At 44.7% G+C, this 7,105-nt stretch overlaps 1 pseudogene; it reads left to right on the top strand.

Annotated features, from left to right (window-relative positions):
* The first annotated feature begins 748 nt into the window (after window positions 1-748).
* On the top strand, window positions 749-1,502 carry LOC146739317 (uncharacterized; annotated as a pseudogene).
* The last annotated feature ends 5,603 nt before the right edge of the window (window positions 1,503-7,105 follow it).

Below are 7,105 nucleotides of genomic sequence, written 5' to 3'. Positions count from 1 at the left end.
TAACCTGTATGTGTTTACTGGTGTCATCTCTAACCTGTGTGTGTTTACTGGTGTCATCTCTAATCTGTATGTGTTTACTGGTGTCATCCCTAACCTGTATGTGTTTACTGGTGTCATCTCTAACCTGTATGTGTTTACTGGTGTCATCTTTACATGTATGTGTTTACTGGTGTCATCTCTACATGCATGTGTTTACTGGTGTCATCTCTACTCTCTACATGTGTGTGTTAACTGGTGTCATCTCTAACCTACATGTGTTCACTGGTGTCATCTCTACTCTACATGTATGTGTTTACTGGTGTCATCTCTACTCCACATGTATTTGTTTACTGGTGTCATCTCTACTCTCTGCATGTATGTGTTTACTGGTGTCATCTCTACTCTCTACATGTATGTGTTTACTGGTGTCATCTCTACTCTCTGCATGTATGTGTTTACTGGCGTCATCTCTACTCTCTACATGTATGTGTTTACTGGTGCCATCTCTACTCTGCATGTATGTGTTTACTGGTGTCATCTCTGTGTATTTGTTCCTCCTGGAAACTACTGTAACCCCTTAATTCTGTACACTACATGCTGCATATTCAATTGATTTTGAAGGTTATAAAATTGAAACATGAATGATTCTTGAGTCAGATTACAGTAACAATTGTAGAATCTTGCATATTTATTAGTAGACATATTATTTTTTTATTGTAGGTGGCGTTTTGTAATACATGGAGGCATTGATGGATATAGCCGAAGAATTATGTATCTTCATTGTTCTACCAATAATAGAGCTTCCACAGTGTTTACAGTATTTGTAGAAGCAGTTGGAAATTAAGGTCTACCTTCGAGGGTTAGATCTGATAAAGGTCTAGAGAATGTAGATGTATATGTTGATGCATCCTGAAAGAGGGCCAAACAGGGGAAGTCATATTGCTGGTCGTAGTACTCACAACCAGCGTATAGAGAGACTATGGCGAGACATGTTCTCAGGCTGTGTTTATGTGTTTTATAATTTATTCTATTATTTAGAAGATCAGAAACTACTGGATCCCAGTAATGAGATGAACATATTTTGTCTGAATTATATTTACACACCCAGAATAAACCGTTCATTAGATCTTTTCTGTCAGGGATGGAACGCACATTCTATAAGAACAGCTAGTAATTTCACACCTAACCAGCTATGGGTCAGTGGTTTATTGTCCATTGCTAATTCCAACAGCACTATCGCAAGAGAAGCTTTTGAACCCCACAGTGAGGTGAGTAAATATATTTTCTTTTAACTCATCCAGAAATTCTAAATCATCTAAACCATCATTTCTGGCTTTTCTTCTTCATAACATTTTTGCATCTTCTACATCTATTTCTTTCTTTAGCTCTACCTAATTGAGCGGAATGGACTGTCTGTATCATTGACGGTCTGTTATACCACAAGTCAGATGGCTTTTATATTTTGTGTGTGCTTTTGTTATACTGGTGGGGGCAATGTGAGAAATACTTTTGCTGTATCATAGGGTTTCATATATAATGTCCCAAAATATTACGTAAGACAATGAAAATTATCAAATATATATCTTTTGATATGACACTAACAGCAAGTACTCGTGCCAAAAACATGTACACCGAATATGAACTAAATCAGAGCAGTAGTTTTAGAAAAAAAATGATAAACATTTCCTGAAATTAGCAAACTTTGTCATGACACAAACACAATTGAAGAGTACTCATCCCAAGGATCATCAACACAACTTGGTTCATATGACCAGTGTATTTGATGGTCAACCATGAATTTACTAGGTAAAAGCATACTTACCTGTTTTACATAAGTGGAATGCACTTTATGTATAATTGAGTTTCGTATTTAACCGGAACCTCCATTGGTCATTAAAAAAATCAAGGAACTAGGGGGCCTGTTACCCAAACCGACCCTACAAGTCGCCGCTCAGTTCCTTGCCTAATCATTCAGTATTTAGACCATCTCCGGAGAAGGAGTGTTAGACCCTCCGGTCATTATCCGACAATTTCGTCAAATCTAGTTGGTACAAACCTTGCGGTTTAGTGCCTACGTGTGTTAACGTTTCAACGTAAGAGCTACTACTATTTCTGTGGTCCGTCGCTTCTGTCAAGCCGACGTACACAAATTTCAAGATGGCTACCCAGATGGAAACGGAAGACGTCACAGACCCCGATGAACCCGGGGCGAGTGGCGGGAATACAGCCATGCGGTCACCTGGTCAGGACTCGGTGGCTTTAGCAGATTCGCCACCCAGCAAGAGGGCCAAGCGGGAGGAAGCGTTAGACAAGTTAGCACGTCTTGAAAGAGAAACGGAGGAAGCCCGACGTTTAGTGCTGCAAATGGATGAAGAACAACTAACGGAGGACGACATCGATCCCCACAACGTGTTGTTCACTACGAAGGTTAGATTGGCGGTGGAAAATGCTTACAAGGGAGTTGGTTTACCACCCACCAGGGCAGCTCAACCGATGGCAACGGTGGATAGAGCAGCGAAATATGCAGACAAAGACCTGGAAGATGTGCCCATCGCCAAAAGACGTGACGCGGCAGTGAAAAAGGGTGTTCTCTTGGTTAAGAAATGGTTCCACATGCCGCAACGCAAGGCCGATTTGACAGCTGCTAATTTAATGGCGGTCGCCATTCCTGTCGACGAGGGGTCATTACCATGGGGTCCTCGAGTTGTCAGTACTGGTATGGTGGCCCAACGTGTGGTCTCTGGTGGAAACTGGGATATCAACGACAAGGAAGGGGATTTATCTAAAGGTTGTATGGATAGCTCCGATTTCCTGAAGAAGAAATTCTTTGGTACAGCTGAACGCCGCTACGGGAAAATTATGCCACCCAAGGAGGAAATACCTGTGCCTGAATTGGAAACGTATGACCTGGAGCGGCCATACGCGATGCAAATGCCTGTGTTGGAGCACGAGGCCGGGGAATTCGTCGATCCAAGCAAGCTCTCCAAAATGGGGATCAGGTCTAACCGTAGCACCGTTGACGCAGTATGGCCACCACCTATGATGGAAAAGATTGAGCGGTTTGTGTGTGATACTACTTCCGCCTTGAGCGCTGGAGAATGGTACGGCATCGCAATGGATCTTATTCTGGCGAAATTACAGCAAGGAATCAGCGACCCTGTAACAGCGTACGTGGATTTACAAGTCTTGAGAAACGCGCGACTGGCTGTGGAAAGTGACGTGTTGTTTTGGAATATAGCAATACGTACCACGTGTGCCCATCATCGCCGCCTCGCTGTGATCAATGCATCGAAACTTCACGGAGTATCGGCTGATATGAAGAGATGCATGTCTATGGTGGATTTACGTGGCGACAAGCTTTTTGACGGCCGATTGAAGGAGTTTATCCACGAAGCAGGGGATAACGCTAACCGCAGAGCCGCTCAAAATCTGGAAAAGTGTGTGTCTACACTCGTCGACCAGAAGCAGCGAGTAACCGCCAAAGGATAATAAGGTGAGGATTATAACCGCCGTTCATCGACCAACCCCCCGTGGATAATTACACTAACCGCCGTGATACCAGTCAATACAGCGGGCGTCCATGTGACACGGCCTCCGGCAGAGGCAGGGGCAGAGGTCGCGGTTATAATAACAATAACAATAGTGATAAGAAACCTTTTGTTAAGAACTCTTATGCTTATAATAAATCAAGTGGCAAAAGAGGTGGTTGTTATGGATATCGTTCCTGGCAATTATTGTGTGAAAAAAAGTTGTCATCAAAAGGATATAGTAATAAAGCAAAGGAAATGTATACTGGTCTCAGAGTCTTTACAACCCACTACAAACCAAAACCACACCAAGCCACAAACAAGCGTTGGGCCTCGTCTCCCGGGGGAGTCGTAGGCCCAGTATTGCTTGCAAAACACCACAAGGATACCTTGCACAACCCAGTAACTGGCACGAGCCGGAAAAAAAGTTGTTGTACAGGAAAAGTCAATACTCAGCCCGGTAGCCGACATGAGACGGCAAAAGGCTGCAGTTCAAGAATTGACAGCATTAAGTCAACTAACCGTGGGCAAAAGACTTCAATGCAATCAAGGGCCAAAAAAGGAAAAGTCAATACTCAGCCCGGTAGTCGACACAAGACGACAAAAGGCTGCAGTTCAAGAATTGACATCATTGGGTCAACTATAGCCAGGGGGGTAAACTGGCGAAAGACCTCAATGCAGCGAATAAGTAACCCGGAAGTCGATACGAATCGATCAAGGGTAGCAACAAACAAAAGGACATACGGGCAGGTAAGTTCAAGGAATCCCGTATCGTCTCAACAAATAATAAAAACAATCCCTGTCCAAGACTAGGAAGTCGGACGACGGGTGGAAAAGAATCACAAATACACACGACACCAATGTCAAAATTGCCAGGTGCGGCAAGAACACAAACGACACAGCCCTCAACTACAACGCCAGTCGCACTGCGACTGCAGAAATGCATAAATTACTGGAGAGAAATAATTGTGGACAAATTTGCTCTATCAGTCGTTACGAACGGCTACAAAATTCCACTATTGAACAAACCCAATACAGAGATAATGATCGACTCGTCTTCGATACAACACTCTACCAAAATAATACTCCAGAACGGGATTCAAGCGCTACTAGACAAGGGGGTGATACAGATAGTAACCAAACCCCACGACAGCGTTTATTTGCGGTAAAGAAAGCATCAGGGGGTCACAGGTTAGTCCTCGACCTCAAGAGGTTAAACAACAGCGTTGCCAAGCAACAGTTCAAAATGCTGACACCGGCTCAAGTGAGGGCGTCAGTACAACAGGACGATTGGATGGCATCCCTCGATCTATCGGATGCATACCTGCATATCCCCATGCACCCAGAGAGCAGAAAATTATTGAGGTTTTTGGTCGACGGGGTAACATACGAATACATGTCCCTCTCGTTCGGTCTGACCACATCTCCAATGGTGTTCACGAAAATATTGCAAACTGTAGTAGCAGTACTGCACAAACAAGCGGCCGATGTGAGCCCATACATCGACGTCTGGCTAATAAAGAGTGGGCAGAAATCACAACTCGAGCAGTCAATGAGACTGACGATTCATTGCCTACAGCGCCTGGGTTTCCTAGTCAACATGGAAAAATCTCAGTTGGTACCAACACAGAAATTGGCATTTCTGGGTATGATAATAGATTCTCAACGGGGAAAATTTTGCCCGGCAAACCATCGAACAGCCAAGTTCAACGAACTAAGAGATCAGTTGGTACGTCAACGGGAGGCGACACTCAGGCAATGGATGTCGCTCCTAGGTATGATGACGTCAATGAGAGGCTTAGTACCCCAAGCTGCATGGCGATCCCAACTGCTTCAGCGGTTAGTCTTGGATGCGGGGGGAGAAATGGACAACCGACGGCACAACACCGACCTCGACAAGACGGTGCGCCTGTCACCAGAATGCCAGCAGTCGCTGCAATGGTGGACACAAACAGCCAATTTGAATGTGGGTGTGGCCTTCCACAAACAGGTACCGAGGGTCACAGTCACGACCGATGCCTCCACCACGGGGTGGGGTGGGGGGCATTGCATGCAAAAAAAGAGCGTCAGTCCGGTGGAACAGCAACCAGGCCAAGCGCCACATAAACACATTGGAAATATGGGCAGTGAGCCAATTGCTACATGGCTTTTTATCAATGATAAGAATTCAGTCAGTGTTACTCAGGACGGACAACTCAACAGTAGTCGCCTACCTCCAAAACGAGGGGGGACGAAGTCCGAATCGCGAAGCGATCCGCATCCTGGAGTGGTGCGCCACCAACGATGTGGAACTAACGGCTCAACATGTACCGGGGACCCACAATGTGCGGGCAGATGCCCTATCGAAGGGGGTGGAAATGCAACGACACAGATTGGGAACTCTCGACAGAGTTGGTCACGATAATTTTTCAATTGTGGACGGAGCCACAGATAGACCTTGTTCGCCACAAGAAAAAACGCAAAATGCCCAGTGTTTGTGACAAGAAGGTACGACGAACAAGCACTGACAACAAATTTTGTGTCTGGCAGGGGATATACATCCCCTGTACCCCTCTATGCCAAAAATAGCCGATTTTTTCTATTACTTGTCAAGAGAAAGAAAAGTGGGCTACGCATCCATTTCGAGTCATCGTTCTGCAATTAACTTGTCACTACTTAAGCAAGACATAACAGCCGACAAAACAATTCAATAATGTGATGCGGGCTTTAAAGCGTACAGCTCAGCCTCTCAAGATAGGCAACCAGCCGGACTGGAGTCTGTCGGTCGTCCTAGAGTCACTACATCACTAACCGTACGAACCCAGAGCACAGGCTAATTTACGGGAGTGGACAATGAAGACAGTTTTTCTCGTCGCCTTGGCATCGAGTAGACGAGTGAGCGAAATTCAAAATTTCTCAATTTCCCATGAGGTACTAAGGATTTCTACGAACGAGGCAGTATTGTCAACGAGACATGGATTTACAGCCAAAACTCAAGCGCCGCAGGACACGGCCCCGCAGATACGTATCCCCTCCCTGGCGCCGATTGTCGGGCCAATGGACTGGGAAACAGAGAAGTTATTGTGTCCGGTGAGGGCGCTGCGTGAATATATCTCACGCACCAAGCAGATCAGACGGCCGCAACAGGCTCTCTTCGTCTGTTATAAGAAAGGTCAACACCACAAGCAAGTGACGAAGGCGTCGCTAGCCAGGTGGGTAAAGGATACGATTGAATTTGCCGAAAACAAACTGTCTGATAAACCCAGCACGGGCAAACCCTTATGGAACGTGTAGATCTACATTAGACGTTTGTAGTTCTACAGTATATCTACTGTAGATCTACACAAGTCTATTTCAAGTATTTGTAGATGAGTTACATCTACAGGAAATCTACAAGTGCTTCATCTACATTTACTTTTTTTATGTAGATGAAGTTTGTCCACATGTTCATCTACATTAATCTACTAAAACGTTCATCTACAAAGTTGTCTCCATTCATCTACAAATAACTCTGGCACATATTTGCACAATGAGCTAAAGCGTGATGGGAAAATATGTTTTTTGCTATTTTTGACAATATATTAGCTGATTTTTTAAAATCCGATTTGCAAACATGACAG

The sequence above is a fragment of the Saccoglossus kowalevskii genome, chromosome 8, assembly GCF_978046115.1.
Source record: "Saccoglossus kowalevskii chromosome 8, keSacKowa6.1, whole genome shotgun sequence".
NCBI lineage: Eukaryota > Metazoa > Hemichordata > Enteropneusta > Harrimaniidae > Saccoglossus > Saccoglossus kowalevskii.
This window is presented reverse-complemented; position numbering and strand designations above follow the sequence as displayed.